Source organism: Diabrotica virgifera, chromosome 4, assembly GCF_917563875.1.
Source record: "Diabrotica virgifera virgifera chromosome 4, PGI_DIABVI_V3a".
Lineage (NCBI taxonomy): Eukaryota > Metazoa > Arthropoda > Insecta > Coleoptera > Chrysomelidae > Diabrotica > Diabrotica virgifera.
The window spans coordinates 199,256,862-199,277,155 of NC_065446.1; positions in this window are offsets into that span (position 1 = coordinate 199,256,862).

The window sequence follows — 20,294 nt, forward strand, 5'->3', positions numbered from 1 at the left end:
CCATCTCAGATTTCGTCTTTTACAAAAATGGCAGGCATTCAAAATGAATCTACCGCACATAGGTACATGTGAAGATACGTTATGCATTTATTAAATGGTAATTAACATAACTAAAAAGTTCAAAATCTTTCCTAAAAAATATTTTTACATTATTTTTAATGGCGGTATTACCTTTTTGAAAAATTAGTATATACAGGGTGAAAGAATTGAAAAAATCAACAACATATTTTTACATAAAAAACAGTAAAAACACAACATCTGGTAAACCGATTCTTCCGGTTCAAGACCTCAATGTTATTCATCAAAAAAAGAAACTTGATACCAAATTTGGCTAAAATCGGACTTTTCGTTCAAAAGTTATCGTGCTATTAGTCACATATGTATAGCCGCCATTTTGAATGCTCGCCATTTTTGTAAAAGGCAAAATCAGATGGCCTCATATCTAAATTTGAACTTTTGTATGTGTAGTATATTTTGTCCAAATTATATGACTCTACCATTAAATGTACAATAATTTTTATAATATTTGCACGAATCTGCCACATATAGGTACATGTGAAGATACGTTATGCATTTATTAAATGGTAATTATAATTAACATAACTACAAAGCTCAAATTATTTCCTAAAACATATTCTTACGCTCTTTTCAATAGTGGTATTACCATTTTGAAAAATTAATATATACAAGGTGAAAAAATTTAAAATAAATTATTTACATAATATAAAATAGTTTTACATAAAAAACCAGGAAAAACAAAACTTCTGGTAAAACGATTCTTCCAGTTTATGGCATCGATCTTGTAAATCACAAAGCGAACCTACGTACCAAATTTGGTTGAAATCAAACTTTTGATTCAAAAGATATCGTGCTATTAGTCATATATGTATAGTCGCCCATTTTGAATGACCGTCATTTTTGTAAAAGGCAAAATCTGAGATGGCCTCAGATCTAAATTTGAACCTTTATTTGTGCAGAATATGTGGACCAAATTATACGCTTGTATCATTAAATGTGCAATTCTTATAATATATTGCACGAATCTGCCGCACTAATTTAATTAAAGAAATTTATATTTCAAATATAAATTCTATGAATAAATTTATTTTATTTATATGTATCCAAGTTATTAATAAAAGGTGATAATAGTCTGTTTTTTTGTATTACTTGGATTACTTTTCTTGCAGTGACACAAGAAATATATAAATGCATAGTTGCATGTGTTATCGAAAAAAATAAATAACGCATCCTTGAAGTATCAAATTTGTGTGTTATTTTTGTATCCCTATTTTTATACCAAAAACTAGAACCTTTAATCATTTTTAAAATTTTTTATTAGATATTAATGGGTACTGAACCTTTACAAAAACGTTAATATTGAGTATTAAAATACCAGAAAAATTATCAAATATTTTAAAGTTAATTTTCTCCGTACATACAAAATACAGGGGCAGATTTACTGAGGGGGTCATGGCCCTCCAACAATTTAAAAAATAGAAATTTAAATATTTTTAGTTTTAAACACATACTTATAACATTCTTATATATGCACAAAATAGGGGATACAGCTGTCTTCGGAACTATAATTGAACAAAAGTAGTAACGGAAGCTTCAAGAATGACAGGATGTTTTGTAAGTCAAAATGTTGATAATTTTACAAAGTTACATTTGTTTAAACGACTTTGGCAGCCATCAACCGTATCAATTTCCTACCACCAGACCCCCCGGGTCACCCTTCCAAAAAAAAGTGCATGGGCCCTCCCGAAAATCGGTCCTGGATCCGCCCTTGACAAAATATAACATAGAACCTTGTAATAATGAGCCAGCGAATTTTAAAGAGATGCGCAATTGTACCCAACACTTAACCACTGACATGAGGTATGCTACACCGCGCCTAAAATATATTTTGTTATAAAACTTTCTTTGTAAAAGATTCCTAGAACACTCTCTGTGTACCTTTAAGTGGTGTGTAATTGTTCTTGGTCCCAACTGCTTCAGTTTAAATATTATTTACTCTTTGAACTATGTACGTTGACGTAAATTTTCTTGCAGTATTACGTACCGTATGTCAGTGTTTACGTTTCTATAGTTAAAACAAGTCCATTCAGTATTATTTCGCTATTAGGATGGCATCCAATTCATCCAGTTGTTATACTTTCAACTGCTTTCAAGCTTCCTATATTATTTGACTATTTTTTAGTTAACAATACTAGTTTTCTCTGGTAATTCAGTTTATAAAGGATATTGTTAGAACCTTCACCATATTTTAATAGTATGCATGCGTTCATAATTTTCTTGAAAAAATAAAGTTTATTTTATTTGGAGCTGCATTCTATTCTACAACAGTGTGAATAATCATTCTGTAGTTGATGTAAAAAAGATTACAGTGATATAAGACAAATTTATATTGAAAAATAAGATAATATATAACGGTATGATACACCGCATGTAAGTGTCTACGTCCTGAGACACTTATGTCAGAATTTAAGGGTTAAAAAACCCTTGTGTCTGTTGATCGAAGAATTCTTTTACGGTATTATGTACTTTTTCGTCCGACTGAAAACGATTACGTTTTAGCGCCCCTCTCAGTGGTCCAAAGATGCGAAAAACACAATGGTATAAATTAGGACTTTAGGGGGGATGATTTTAATAATATCATTTTTCCCTTTTGTTGTAGATTTTCGTTCATAACTTTGGCAACATGAGTCCAGTCCAGGTAACTAATACGAGTTGTACTTTTCAGTTTCAGCATTCGATACCTTTTAGCTATCGATTTACCTGCTTTCTCGTCTTCATTAATTCTTAATACTTGTTAGAAAGAAAAATGTTCCGAGTTATAATTCCGATCTTCACTCAAGTTAGGTGTAGGTCTTTATATACTGAGAATAAATGGGAACATCTTAAATACAGAAAGCTTCAGAATATGTATATTAAACTAAGCACCCATTAAATATCCTATTATATTTTAAATATTTGGTTTAGGTATTAAAATAATATGGATAATATTATACAGTGGCGTAGGTGGGGCTTTTATTCAAATTAGTTCAAATTATTTGACAAATATTAATCTAGGTCAATCGTAAAAGTATTATCTCTCATTTTTTAATAGTCCAAACATAACGAGAGAAACACCTTTTTCGAAAATTGCACTCACTTATTTGTCTACAATAATTATCGCTTGATTACAGAGATTATTTCATTCATAAGAGATTGTGACCAATAGAAAACTACAGAAATAAAAATTGAAGTGGTAATTTCATTCTTAGGAGATTCTGACCAATAGAAAACTACTGAAATCTGAATTAAATCGATAATTTTTGATAATCTCCCGTCGTTAAGTATATTACGTCAGATGCCCTTCGTTGCTACGAAAAAATACATTCAGTGACATTAATGACAATTAATGTTTTAAAAATTATAAAAGTGATGAATGATGACTTTCAATCGTCAAATATTCATAAAAGCTGTGTGTTTAATGGTACTTGCATAAATAAATTACAATAAAATTTTGGTTTTGAACAGTTTTATTCATGAAATAATCGCAACAAATTGCACTCGACCACTGAAATTAATATAGAATTTTTGCTTTCGTGACACTTTGACATAATTTCACTCATAGGAGATTCTGACCAATAAAAAGCTACAGAAATCTGAATTAAATCGATAATTTTTGATAATCTCCCGTCGTTAGTATATTACGTCAGATGCCCTTCGTTGCTACGAAAAAATACATTCAGTAACATTAGTTACAATTAATGTTTTAAAAATTATAAAAGTGATGACTTTCAAGCGTGAAATATTTATAAAAACTGTGTGTTTAATGGTACTTACATAAATAAATTACAATAAAATTTTGGTCTTGAACAGTTTTATTCATGAAATAATCGCAACAAATTGCACTCGACCTCTGAAATTAATATAGAATTTTTGCTCTCGTGACACTTTGACATAATTTCTCTCGCCTTCGGCTCGTGAAATTAAAGTGTCACTCGGGAAAATTTCAATAATTTCAGAGCTCTTGTGCAATTACTACTGATAATTTTTGATAATATCCCGTCGTCAAGTATATTACTTCAGATGCCCTTCGTTGCTACGAAAAAATACATTCAGTGACATTAACGACAATTACTGTTTCAAAAGTTATAAAAGTGATGACTTTCAACTGTCGAATATTTATAACAACTGTGTGTTTCACTGTAGTAATTTGTACTTAATACATAAATAAATTACAATAAAATTTTGAAATCCACGAGGAAAATAAACTTCCTGTAGCTGGCTGTATACCATAAATCACAAAAATGCCAAGTTTCTTGTAAAAGGTATATATTAAAATACCCTAAATAAGGGTCAAAATACAAAACGTTTTCGGATTAAGGAATCCATCATCAGTGTTTAAAAGCCCTAAAATTAAGTATAACCTAATTAAATGAGATAAAAGTTAAAATTGACAGAGGTTTTCAAGAACAAGAGGTCATACTTACAAAATTTGCATGCCTGAGCCACCAAAATGTATAGGGTAAAAACCCTTTAAATGTAAATAATAAAGATGTTTTACATATTTATATAAAATCCATCGGATGTAATAGATAAACCTGGATGTTACCCAGGGCAACACAGGACTCTCCCCACGTGGTTGGAACTTTTTTTGGTGAAAACCTCACATATTGGATCAAATCCAATATGTGAGGTTTTCACCAAAAAAAAAAAAAAAAAAAAAAGTTCCAACCACGTGGGGAGAGTCCTGTGTTGCCCTGGGTAACATCCAGGTTTATCTATTACATCCGATGGATTTTATATAAATATGTAAAACATCTTTATTATTTACATTTAAAGGGTTTTTACCCTATACATTTTGGTGGCTCAGGCATGCAAATTTTGTAAGTATGACCTCTTGTTCTTGAAAACCTCTGTCAATTTTAACTTTTATCTCATTTAATTAGGTTATACTTAATTTTAGGGCTTTTAAACACTGATGATGGATTCCTTAATCCGAAAACGTTTTGTATTTTGACCCTTATTTAGGGTATTTTAATATATACCTTTTACAAGAAACTTGGCATTTTTTTTAATAAAATTTTGGTTTTTAACAGTTTTATTCATAAAATAATCGCAGCAAATTGCACTTGATCTATAAAATTATTATCGAATTGTTTCCCTCGTGCCACTTTGACATAATTTCACTCCCCTTCGGGTCGTGAAATTAAAACTGTCGAACTGTCACTCGGGAAAAATTCGATTATTTTAGAGCTCTTGTGTAATTACTACTGATAATTGCATAGTAGAAACCAAAAATTGCACTGTCATGTTTTTAATTGTTGAATTTTACAACTACATACTAACAACAGCTTTGTTTATTTGATATGTCAGTTGGGCATTTCATATTTCTGCAAACATTTTTATACGAACGTTCGTTCTAGAACGAACAGGCGGCCAAACTATCTAACGATCTCCTGGCCAATACACAACTGCAAACATGAACGCCCAACCAAGAAATGGTTCTTATGGGAACCAAGCGACTAGAACTCTGGGACCCATTGTCCGGATTTGTCAGATAAATATTGAAGGCATTAGTCGATCCAAAAGCGAAATGCTGTCAAACATACTACTTTCTAACGACATCGACCTGGTGGTCATACAGGAAACCCATGCTGCGAACGAACAACAACTCGCAAGTAGAGGCAAAATTCCAGGCTATGATCTTCTGGGAGCAACCTATCACCATGCTTATGGTACCGCCAACTACGTAAAAAACTCCGTAGAAAACGCTCACCTCATATCTGCCACCATGCAAGATAATATACATTTGACCGTTACCAAAATAGGTGAAATGGAAGTGACAAATGTTTATAAACCCCCAAGTATTACATGGCCAAGCCACGTCATAGACATAAGGCCCCCATCTCGCCATCTATTTAGGTGATTTTAACAGCCATCATCAAGAATGGAAATACAGAAATAACGATGAAAATGGGGAGACTCTGCTAGACTGGGCAGAGAGTAACCACCTGCATCACGTCTTCGATGCCAAAGACCGGGGCACTTTTAAATCGGCGGCATGGAAACAAGAGTACAATCCAGATTTATGTTTTGTGAGCAAAAACCAGAAAAGCTACCCCTTACCAACCAAGAGAAGAGTACTTCATGACTTCCCGCATAGCCAGCACAGGCCGATCATTATTGAGATTGGTATCCAAATCCCACTAGTCACAACCATTCCACGACCACGCTGGAACTTTAACAAAGGTAACTGGCCCGCCTTTACCAACGAACTCGATAAAATCCTACGATGGATTCCACCAACATACAAAAATTATGGAAGGTTTAGAGGGGCAATAATTGCTACAGCAAAGAAACACATTCCCAGGGGCCATCGTAAGCAATACATACCAGGATGGAGTTAGGAAAGCCAAAACCTCTACGAAGAATATCTTGAAACCGGTGAAAGTGACATTGCGGACGAACTTCTCCTGAGCCTTGATGTAGCAAGAAGGAAGAAATGGACAAATGAAGTCGAATCGTTAGATTTCAAAAAGTCTAGCCGTAAAGCTTGGTCGCTCCTAAGAAAACTCGGAAGTGACAAACTGACAACACGACAAATCCACGACTTCAACCCTAATAAAATTGCATCACATATAGTTGCCACCTCCAGAGGAGCATGTGATAAAAAGTTTACCACTACTATAAAAAGGGAGCTTAAACATCTAAAAGCTGCCTGTCCATCAGATACAGAGTACTCCGCACCGTTCACCTCCAGAAGAAGTGTCAAACGCCATTAAAGACATTAAACCTAACAAAGCTCCTGGTACAGATGGTATACCTCCCGAATCCCTGATCCATTGTGGGAAATTTGCAAAAACCTGGTTGTCTAAATTCTATACAGATATACTCAAAACAGGTAACCTACCAAACATCTTTAAACAAACAAAAATCATAGCCATTCTAAAACCTGGAAAACCAACAGACAACCCAGCGAGCTACCGCCCCATCGCTTTACTCAGTTCAGCTTACAAGCTACTCGAAAGACTGGTCCTGAACAGAATCGGCCCAAAGCTACTTCAAAAAATACCAATTGAACAAGCAGGATTCAGGCCTCAACGAAGCACCACCGACCAAGTGCTCTCTATAACTACCTACATAGAGGCAGGTTACCAAAGAAAACTGAAGACGTCTGTGGCATTCATCGATTTATCGGCTGCATATGACACGGTTTGGAAAGATGGCCTCATCTATAAGCTCCTGAAAATAATCCCCTGCAAAGCAACCGCCCGACTCATAAATACTATGCTGAGCAGTAGAAACTTTCGTGTAACCATGGGAACTACAGTGAGCAAACAGAGAACGCTTAACAACGGCCTCCCCCAGGGCTCCGTACTTGCACCGCTGCTATTTAGTATGTATATAGCTGATATGCCCCCTACCAGATCTAAAAAATTTGGATATGCAGACGACTGGGCACTTGCAACTCAAAACTCCTTAATACAAAACTTCGAGGCAATCCTAACGGAAGATCTGGAACGCCTGGTTAAGTACTTTAAACAATGGAGACCTAAACCTAACCCCAAAAAATCCGAGGTTAGCTGTTTTCACCTGAACAACAATATGGCCCACACAAAATTTAAAGTGTACATTGATAACCAACTGCTCACGCACAACTATAATCCCAAGTACCTCGGCGTCACCCTGGACAGAACACTCTCCTTTAAGAAACATCTTGAGAACACCGCAGCAAAGCTGAGAACCCGTAACAACATCATACAGAAGCTTTGCGGGACTACATGGGGTTCAACAGCAAGTACACTTCGGTGTTCAGCCCTTGGACTCGTATACTCCGCAGCTGAATACTGCTCCCCTGTTTGGCTGAACAGCGTTCACACAAAAATTATAGATACTCAGCTCAATGTCGCCATGCGTCTCATATCTGGAACGATCAAGTCTACACCTGTGGAGTGGCTTCCACTACTGAGCCACATACCTCCACCTAACCTTCGTCGTCAGCATGCTCTGCTTAGAGAATTCCAAAAGCTGCTTAACAACCCGCAGTTACCTATACACACATATGTCGCCGACGCTAACTCACATCGATTGCGCTCCAGAAAACCTCCGACTAGAGATGCAATAAACTTGAGTTCCAACAATTTCCAAATGAACTCCCAGTGGAAGAACATGCAGAGCGACAGACCGAACCTAATAATGAGAAACACACCATGCATCACAGAAACTCCACCAGGTTTTGACCTCCCCCGAAAATCATGGTCAACTCTTAACAGGATAAGAACGGGTCATGGAGTCTGCGCAGATTCCCTTTTTAAATGGAAAATGAGAACCTCTGCTGAGTGCGACTGCGGCGCCGAGAAACAGACCATCCAGCATATGATTGCCGAATGCCCTCGGAGGAAGTATGATGGAGATCCTCTGGACTTCGCCTCTGCAACACCAGCGTCGATTGAATATATTAATACATTAGATGTTAGACTATAACATATGTGTGATAATGTTGTGTATCAAATTGCCATACGCTAAATAAAAATATATAAAAACGTCTCGTTTTGCCACTGAATATGTAGAATCATTTAAAGAAACTATTAATAAAACTGAGCCAAAAAATATATTCAATAACAAACAGTACTTTTGGTGTCAATGTACGCAATTTTGTGTTGAGAGAAACTACACTTTTAACTAAGAAGCCCAAATTGGTAAGCTTGAGAACATACTTCAAAATTGGGCATTTAACATGAAGCGCCAAAACGGAGAAGATTACATTATTATTTCTTCATTTGATAGTTTCACTTTCTTCGAGTAATTTGCTCCCTAAATTACACTCGTGCATCAAAATAATCAGATAATTTAGATTTCAAGTGTATTGCCTTGTAAAAACTACTCTCGTTCATTTTCACATTTTGGCGAAAGAGCCCTCCTCCTTCGGAGTCGGGCTCTTTCGCCAAAATATCAAAATGAACTCTTTTTAGGCAATACGCTCTCAAGCAAAATTAGCTATAATTTTGATGCACTTGTGTAATAACCCCCTATAACAGTAGTTATACATAGATGCCAAATGTAAACTTTAACATATAATTTTTACTTAACCCTTAACAACTACTGACGTATATATTTCAGAACGTAGATATGCGGGTATGCGGGGTATGACATATCGTTGCCAATTCTCGTTTGTTTTCAATACAAATTATTATACGGCTGCTATACTGCTGTAGAATAAAATACTGCTCCAAATAAAATAAACTTTATTTTTTCAAGAAAATTATGAACGCATGAGTATTATTTAAAAAATGGTGAAGGTTCTTACAAAATTCTTTAGAAGTGAATTGCAAAAAGACCTACCATTGGTAAGTAAACAATGATAAAATAATGTTGAAAGCACTATAAAGTAGAACAACCGGATAAACTTGCTGCCATACTAATAGCGAAACAATACTAAATGGACTGCTTTTAATTATATAAAAGTAAACACTGACATGCGGTACGTGATACCGCAAGAAAACTTCACGTCAACGTAGCTCAAAGACTAAACCATAATAAAACTGCAGAAGTTGGGAGACGGTACAGTGTTATTCTCTATATTTTGATCCCCTGTAAACGGCTTTATTTACAGAATTAGGAAAAAAATGTAAAATACACAAGTTATTCGATTTTTAAATTATGATGTTTTGATATATAATATATCGTACTAGTGACGTTATCCATTTGGGCGTGATGACGTAATCGACTATTGCTTTAAATGTGACAAGGCGTCGAGTGCTAGCTCATTTGAAAGGTTATTTAATTTCCTATTCAGTAATATAAACATTAACATGATTAATTGTACAGGGTGTCCAAAATAATTTTTTTTAATTAAATTAATTGACACAAAAAGAAGAATGTATGTAATTTATTTAATTTAAAATACATGTTACTGCTGTTAGAAAATATAAATAAAAGTTTATTGCACAAATAAACATTGATTTTTGCCTAAAATCAATGTTTAAACTGACAAGAAGGTTATACCTTTAAAAAATAATTAACTATTTTCTATGGGAAATAACCCACAATTTTACAAAAAAAAAAATGAATTTATTAACGTTTCTAAGACTAAATCGGGTTTCGTTATCAAAATACAAAATACTTCTAAAATAAACAAAAATGTTGTTGCTAAGTAAAAACAATATTTTCTAATAACATAAAATCCTTTATAAAAGGTATATTTGTTAAAATCTCTATACAGGGCTACATCAAAGACAGAACTAGTTTTCGATCGGTTGACCGATCATCATCAGTGCAATCCTCAAAATGTGTACAATCAGATAAAATGATGCAAAGTATTTAAAATGTTGAATAAGGTTATAAAAAGTTATAGGTTATACTCACTTAGAATCTACATGCTAACCACCAAAGTAAAAATATATGGGTAAAAACCCTTTACAATTGATCCGTCATCGGAACATATGACAAAGATGTGAATTATAACATGGATGAATAAAATATCCAATGTTTTTCGCCCGAGGTACCAATGAGCTCTATCTGACAAGTTCACATCATGGCTGTACGGAAGCAAGTGATTTTGATAACGGAAATTCTGAATGGTGACATGACAGGAATGACAGTTTCACAGTTTACAATAATTACCACAAAACAACAGGGAAAATTATAACTTCCTGTGGAACTGTCATTCCTGTCATGTCACCATTCAGAATTTCCGTTATCAAAATCACTTGCTTCCGTACAGCCATGATGTGAACTTGTCAGATAGAGCTCATTGGTACCTCGGGCGAAAAACATTGAATATTTTATTCATCCATGTTATAATTCACATCTTTGTCATATGTTCCGATGACGGATCAATTGTAAAGGGTTTTTACCCATATATTTTTACTTTGGTGGTTAGCATGTAGATTTTAAGTGAGTATAACCTATAACTTTTTATAACCTTAGTCAACATTTTAAATACTTTGCATCATTTTATCTGGTTGTACACATTTTAGGATTGCACTGATGATGATCGGTCAATCGATCGAAAAATAGTTCTGTCTTTGATGTAGCCCTGTATAGGGATTTTAACAAATATACCTTTTATAAAGGATTTTATGTTTTTGTAATGGTATACAGCCAACTACAGGAAATTTTTCCTCGTGGATTTTCTAATAATTTATTTAATCTGACTCATTTATATTGGAAATTCAGACGTATATTATACATTTTAAAGTAGAAGACTTTAAAATGATATCGCCAATATTTATGAGTTGCGTTCCTGGGACGACTTTACTAAAATATAGTTCATTCGATTACATGAAATCAATCCCAACTCAAGAATATCCATCGCACAAAAATCATAGCCTGTGATCTGTCTTTAAAAAGACAACCAAATGCAACGATGACATTTTTTTTATATTACAACAGTAGCACGTGGTTTTTTCCTGGTTTTTCCTCGTGATTTACTATGAAATCTCTAACGCGAGAATTTTACTGTCATAGTTGCATTTGGTTGTCGTTTTAAAGACAGATCCCATGCTATGATTTTTTGCGACGGATATTCTTGAGTTGGGATTGATTTCATGTAATCGAATGAACTATCCTTTAGTAAAGTCGTCCCATGAACGCAACTCATAAATTTTGGCTATATCATTTTAAAGTTTTCTACTTTAAAATGTATAATATACGTCTGAATTGCCAATATAAATGAGTCAGATTAAATAAATTATTATTAGAAGATTTTTTTACTTAGCAACAACATTTTTGTTTATTTTAGAAGTATTTTGTATTTTGACAACGAAACCCGATTTGGGCTTCGAAACGTTAATAAATTCATTTTTTAGTAAAATTGTGGCTTATTTCCCATAGAAAATAGTTAATTATAAAAAATGCCACAAGGAAATAGAACAGAACAACTTTAAAAAATAGACTAAATGTCTTATATAAATGGACACATAATAAAATCCAAAGTATGGATATAATTCCTTTGCTCAACGTAATGACCTCATTAATTAATACTTAGCAACCCACGTACCACTTTTGGGAGTCATAAATATGTTACCCTAAGGCCACATCCATAGAAATTATATACATCCTTTGGATTTTATTATGTATCCATTTATATAAGATATTTTTTTCGCCTATTTATAAAAGGTTTTAACCTTAACCTTTCGTTACTCGCACCAACTTTTTGTGATCGGATACTCGCGCACGGTGCAGGAGACCGGGTCCAAAAATATGGGTCAGCAGTGTTTTAAAATTATTTCTTTTGCAAAATTGTGTACGATTAAATTATTTAATGAATATATGATCATATAATTTTGTAGATATGCGTTTGTGTTCACATTATATTACTTTAATCAAAAATTTAATAATTTTCATTGTTATCCATTTATATGTATATACAAAAACTTTGGAAGTGAAAAAAAAATTGAATATGGTTAAATTTGTTTACTAAGAACTTTAGATCTTAATTCAATACACAAAAAAATTAAAAATAAAGAGTAATTGTAGTAACAAAAAAAGTTATAAAAATTAATTAACGTTTTTAAAACATGAAATACACAATGGTGTCACATTCATTGGAACAATGGTGTTCCAAACACAGATATTTTGAGCATATTTGGCAGTAAAGCTTTGTTTTTCTATTTTTCTTCCAATCACAAACAGCACAGCGATCTGAAGTTCCTGGTGTTACGACTGGTACTTGTTCTGTTGGTAAACCACATATCTCCCTAAACCTCATTCTGATGGTTCTGGGTAAGTTATATATTTATATTTATATATGTAAATATAAATAAACTAATCTATAAACATTGAAAATAAGGAAAAGATCTTAAATTACCTTACTAATTAAAAATATCGATGTGTGATCCAAACACAAAAATTGGTGCACAAATACTCGCACACGGTGTACGGGACCGTGTTGCGTAATAACAAAAGGACAGTACTATTTTTACACTGCGAACTGACTTTACCCACACTTGATTGACCACTGAAGAGGAATACGAAGTAGCCATTCAAAATCCCCACTACAAGCAGAGTTACAGGAATTTATTTACAGGCCCGGTCTCCCACACCGTGTGCGAGTAACGGAGGGTTAATATTTTTGGGTGGCGTAGCATGTTCTTGTCACACTGATGATGCTCTTGTTACAGAGCGAAAACGTTTTGTTTTAATATTTGTAGCTGTTTTATGAGTTTTTTAAATAAATATTCCTATTACCAAGACACATTTTTCATTAAATTTACTTAAAACATATTTAAAGATGGCAAAATACTAATTAATCTGAAGCGGAAACTATTCGATCAGTGTGTTCTGCCAGTAAGTACCGGCGCAAATTGATCCTAAGCAGACACAACCTGGCACCGGCGAGTTGCGTAGACCGTTCTGTGCATCCTACTATCAGTTCATGCGTTCGCAGGTCGAGCTTGGGAAGGTTTGTCATCGACGTACAGTTTTCTTGGGCTTGGGACGGGTGACTCAGCGCCAGATGTTTATTTTTACGTGTTTTTGATTTGCGAGATGGAAATATCTGAAATGAATAAGCGGCGATATATTTTACACTATCTTGAATGAATAACATTGTATTGCTCTGTTGTATCAATCAACACTACTCTGTAAGTTTTCGTTTATTTGTTTTAATATGTATTTTATTATATAATACCGGGTGTCCACTTATATTTTCCCCCATTTTAACTACCTATAACTTCTAAACGGCTCAAGATAGAAACATGCGGTTTTCGCTGAAATATTTTATTTTAGTAAAAGTTTTGTATGAATCGATTGAGTTTTTTATATCGCTTTCAATTACAAAAATAAAAATGGCGGATTTTTGAAAAAAACTTTGTTGACTTTTTTTTAACGGAACACCCAGTATATTTTTTTTAAATTGAAAGAACGATCATTCACCTATCCAGCGATATAAAGTTTTTTATAATCGGGTATCAACTCACTGAGTAATTAATTTTTAAAGTGAGAGGTGCAACGTGGATATCACATACCTAAATAACATAGCTAAGCAAATTGATATTATGTTATGTGTTTCCACATTGCATCTCTCATTTTAAAAATTAATTGCTCAGTCATTTGACAACCAAATTTAAAAAAATTTATATCGCTGGATAGGTAAATGACAATTTTTTCAAGTTGCAAAAAAAATATACTGGGTGTTTTAATACAAAAAGTCAGCAACGTTTTATTTTCAAAAATCCGCCATTTTTTATTTAAAAGCGATATGAAAAATGGCCGTTTACCTAAAAACTTGAAAAAAAAGTCATTTACCTATCTAGCGATATAACAATTTTCAAAATCGGTTGTCAAATGACTAAGCAATTAATTTTTAAAATGAGAGATGAAATGTGGAAATCATGTAACATAATATCAATTTGCTTAGTTAGAGAGTGGCATCTTTCATTTTAAAAATTAATTACTCAGTCATTTGACATCCGATTTTGAAAAACTTTATATGGCTGTAGAGGTGGATGACCTTTCTTTCAATTTACAAAAAAATATACTGGGTGTTCCATTAAAAAAATGTCAACAAAATTTTTTTTTAAAATCCGCCATTTTTATTTCCGTAATTGAAAGCGATATAAAAAACTCATCGATTCATACAAAACTTTTACTAAAATAAAATATTTCAGCGAAAACCGCATGCTTCTATATTGAGCCGTTTAGAAGTTATAGGTAGTTAAAATGGGGGAAAATATAAGTGGACACCCGGTATAGTAGGCGCAATAGTAGGGAATATAATATATCTGATTAAAACAGTGAATTTTTTACATGTTAAGTATTTTTAATTTCTTGTGAAGTATCTAGTTAGTGTGGCTTTAGCCAATAAATCAAAGTTATGCGTTTACAAGAGCATATTATTTGAAAAATAAGGAGTACCATAATGTGTCATAATTATAATCTCCTTTATACAGATCAAAAAATTGTTTAGTATGTATTTCTAAATCCACACAATCATTGGAAAATGATTCATGATAAAAATATTTTAGGATTGCACTGATGATGATCGGTCAACCGATTAAAAACTAGTTCTGTCTTTGATGTAGCCCTGTATAGGGATTTTAACAAATATACCTCTTATAAAGGATTTTATGTTTTTGTAATGGTATACAGCCAACTACAGGAAATTTTTCCTCGTGGATTTTTAAAAAATATTTATTAATGACACTGTTATCGACAAAGTCGCTCAATTTTAAACTTGTCATCATATATTTATTAGACTTTTCTTTATCGTTAAAAATTAAATGATGGTTGGGAATTGTATTTTTTGTGTGATTTAATATTCTATCAAAAACATAATCAGCAAAAATCTTATTTAAAACATGCGAACCGTTTTTGCAATCACAATCAATGCAGTGTTTAACTTATGCTTGTTATTATAAAAGTATGTAGAAATAGAATACTCAGTGTAAGATATCTTTTTATGTACCTGCTTATGATCAAATTCGATGTTTTCGAAAGTCATACCGCTACAACTACTAGGGACATGTAAGATATTTTTAAAACGTTACTAGTTACATGTACGGAACTACCGTTTTTTATTTGCCTACTCAATTCAGTACAAGGATCAGATACATCAGTATTTTGTAATCAGTATTTGTATCAGTACCACTGAGAACCGGTATTAATAGTAACCGTTACACGTTTGCACTTATTTTGCCCGTCTCTATTCGTTACGGCGACAGCCGATGGTCGGGTTAGCTTGTGTTCAATATGCGGTACGCTAGAGAAATAACTGCACAGGTCACCCGTCCCACCGGCTAGGGATGGCGGTTTTTGACAAAACACCGGTTTTCGGTTATACCGGTTTTTTTGCTTACGGTTTAACCAGGCGGTTATAACTGGCCAAAAAAACCGGTTTTTGGAAAAACCGGTTTTCGGTTTTTTAATTCAATAGGTTACAAAGTTACATTTACAATACACTTTAGTTTGCGATACTCCATTCGACTCGATATCAATATGATCAAAATTAGTACTATCTAAAGAACATGTATTACTTTTAACACATTTGTATATTTGTAGAATAGGTACATTTTAACTCGTTTAATACTTCCTGTATGAGTGTATCGTTTTGAAAACGTAGCGAAATTCTTGGAGATTCGTATTCGTAATCAGTAATTCGATATACATAGTCAGAGCATTATTTTTGGTAATCAAATAAAGTCATTCACCCACTATCAATGTCAAGAGTTAAGTGTGAAAAATAGATGATGTTTGCGTCTAACTCAACTAGATCACTTGTTATGTAAATATTATGATTACACATACCTTTTCAAGGAAATATTATAATACAACTTAATAATTGTTTCTGGCTGACGTGAGATTGCACTTTCAGTTTGCTTCTGTATTTTATAAAATAAAATAAAATTTGAAATATGGTTTTGTTTGGAATAATTGCTTGAAAATAATAATTATGATTGGGATCCAAAATAATACCCAACCTAATCCTAATCACCGTAAAAACCTAAGAACCGGTTTTTACTTTAAAAAGAAAAATCCGGTTATAACCAGGACAAAAAAATAACCGGTGAAACCGGTTATTGCGAAGTAAAAAAACCGGCTTTAGGTTTAAACCGGTAGGTTTTTCCCATCCCTACCACCGGCGCAGGTTGTGACTGGCTTAGGTTCAATTTGCGCCGCGCCTAAAGCCGGAGGAAACACTGTCCGTAAAAAACAGTGCTCCAAAATTAAGAACAGAACAAATAAATATGGAGCATTCAACAATAGAAGTAACAATAAACGACAAGATCACAAAGGAAGATCTACAAAACAACCAGAGTTGATGAGTAGATGTTGTGATAAGAGCTTGGCAATGAAATTGATTGGTACTGGTAACGTCGTAAGGATGAAGGACAAAACACGCAAGTTAACACACAAGTTGATCAAATGGAGACCAACAACAGAGAAACTAAACAAAGGAAGCTCATCTCCACGTTGTCAAGATGCTCTGCGAAATGTGACGAAAAATTTGATTGCCCAAATATAATATGGACAGATAAAGGGATGTATTTTTAGTTTTGCATACAGGGTGAGTCATAAGGAACTGTACATACTCCTACCTCGTATAGACGCTCCTATGGGGAATAACAAATGACCATTAAAAAGTGTCTGCTCCCCTTGTTTAATAATATACTGGGCGAGGTTCGCATTTTGACAGAAATTTATATTCGTCATAATTTTTGAACGGTTAGATCGATGTGTCTCTTATTTTTGTCAACCGTTAAACTATTACCAACTAATCAACTGATTTATTCAAACTAGAAAAAAATCAGGTCCGGCTTTAAAAAATTAGTTCGTTTGAGTCATAGAAAAAATTTCAACCTGTATACGCTTTTTGAAAACTCTAATATGAATTTAACAAATTACACAAATAGGTAATTAAAATGGCATATTTATTTTTTCCCCACACGATTACTTAATTTTTTATAAAAAAATCAAATTTGACTATGAATTAAAAGATTGGTAAAGTAAACCAGATTTAAAAAAATTAACTTTTATTACAAAAATTAATTTTTTTAACAAATATTTGATTTATGTTACCACCCAATCATACGATTTATTCAAACTAGAAAAAATCAGGTCCGGCTTTAAAAAATTAGTTCGTTTGAGTCTTAGAAAAAATTTCACCCTGTATGCGCTTTTTGAAAACTCTAATATGAATTTTACAAATTAGACAAAAAGGCAATTAAAATGGCATATTTATTTTTTTCCCGACGCGGTTACTTAATTTTTTATTAAAAAATCAAATTTGTCAAAATCGGAATTTTAACCTAAAAATGAAAAAAAAAAAGATTAAATCAGGGTTTAACTCGCTACAACGTTCCATTTAAAAAAAATTTTTCTGAAATTTTTACAGAACATATCTCTTACCATTGTGACAATTATTGTTGTAGACTTTCAGTCTTCTTCTCGTAAAAGTTATGAATTTAAAAAAATTAAATGTGCAGCTTCATGAATTGCAAAGTTAAATCACAAAAATTAAGTGAAAAATTTAAAATTTATCTATTTGATCACGTCTATGTTAAACTGTAGAGTCCAAAGAGAACTGTTATGGGGAGTTTTAGATCTAGACGTGTTATAGAAAAAAAAATGGTGAAACTTTTAATCTTAAGAAAAACGATGTTTAATTTTTTTTATTTTTATGGTAAAATTGCGATTTTGACAAATTTATTTTTTAATAAAAAATTAAGTAATCGTGTGGGAAAAAAAATAAATACGCCATTTTAATTGCCTATTTGTCTCATTTGTAAAATTCATATTAGAGTTTTCAAAAAGCGTATACAGGGTGAACTTTTTTCTAAGACCCAAACGATCTAATTTTTTAAAGCCGGACCTGATTTTTTTCTATTTTGAATAAATCAGTTGATTGGGTGGTAACATAAATCAAATATTTGTTTAAAAAAAATAATTTTTGTAATAAAAGTTTTTTTTTTTTAAATATATGGTTTACAAATTTTTAATTCATAGTCAAATTTGATTTTTTTATAAAAAATTAAATAATCGTGTGGGGAAAAAATAAATAAGTCATTTTAATTGCCTATTTGTCTAATTTGTAAAATTAATATTAGAGTTTTCAAAAAGCGTATACAGGGTGAAATTTTTTCTAAGACCTGACCTGATTTTTTTCTAGTTTGAATAAATTAGTTGATTAGGTGGTAATATTGTAACGATTGACCAAAATAAGAGACACATCGATCTGACCGTTCAAAAATTATGACGAATATAAATTTCTGTCAAAATGCGAAACTCGCCCTGTATATTATTACACAATGGGAGTAGACACTTTTTAATGGTCATTTGTTATTCCCCGTAGGGGCCTCTATAAGAGGTAGGAGTATGTACAGTTCCTCATGACTCACCCTGTATAGCCATAAAGACAAAAATATATAAACTTAAGGTACTTTATTGCTTTTCAAAATATGTCACACCAAGATCTATACATTTGTGCCTACGTTCAAACCAATTGGTAAAACAGTTATTCCAGTTTTCAGTTGATACCTGCAAAATTGCTGTTTTAACCTTTAACTACACGCGCTGGCGTATTTTGTAAGCCACATATAAGAATTATACTGCAAACATATTTAAAAATTTAATTTTTGACTTTGTTTATCTCTCTGACTTATCACTGGAATGTGCTTTACAATTTGGTTTTAGTTTCGTTATAATCGGCGTTTTGGGAAGATCGTAATTTACAGTTTATTAATTGTTGTTTCCGGTAGTGGACAATATACGCCACGATTATATTAATATAAGTAGTAATATAAGTACATATTTCAATTGTTTTCAGTCATTATGGCACAAAATATATTTTTCCATCTACCTCTACCGAAAGTATACTTTTCCGGACCTGATTGTAGGGAGCAAATTTGTACTTTTCCTCCCTAGGGAGGAAAATATTTTTCCTCCCTTGGGAGGAAAAGTAAAAGTGACGTCATGGTATTTCATTCATGAAATATAACTTATTGACGCCCTGTACAATATCTATTTTCTATTACGTAAGTATCTATACATTTTAACGATTATTTAAAACACTCTGTATTTTGTAGAATGGTAAAAAACAGTAGATTTTTATTCTGATTGAACAATGTTTACATCAATAATTTGACTTATTTGACAGTTGACAGTTATATTGTACCTACTTGTTAGTTTTAGTTCTAATAAATTTTGTTGGTTAGTTACATAAATTAATAAATTAGGTAAAAATGAAAAAATGATTTGTTGTTTGAGGAAGGTGGAAAAACCATATGTATAACATGGGAGTAAAGTGCCTTTTTCTCCCATGAATGATTACTGCCCTGCGCTACGCGTCGGGCAGTAAACTTCATTCTCCGGAGGAAAAGTAGCACTTTCCTCCCTTGTTATACAAATAGCTATTACATATTCGAAAAGTTGGTATTCTACACGAATTTTTAAAAATGTTATTCAGTTGGTGACTAGTCGTGGTAAGTGAAGGGGGAGCTGGGAGCCGACAAAATGCACTAGTTCAAAAATTTAAAAAGGCAACTTAAAATTATTATATTTTCTATATCTCGGGATCTACTGAATATATTTTGATCTCTCTTTTTTTAATTTGTATGTAATTTTTCTGTACATTATAAATATGTAATTTGTCTATTTGCAATTTGATATTTATTAATTAATAAACAATCTAATTTGTTTAAACAATTTTTAAATAAATAATTAAAGATTTTAATCAGACTATCATTATTAATCATAGAAAAATTAAGTTATAATTTAATAAATTAATTATGTTCAATAAATAATTATCCAATAAAAATAATTTATTTACAAAATTTAACTTTAACGTTTTGTATGATCAT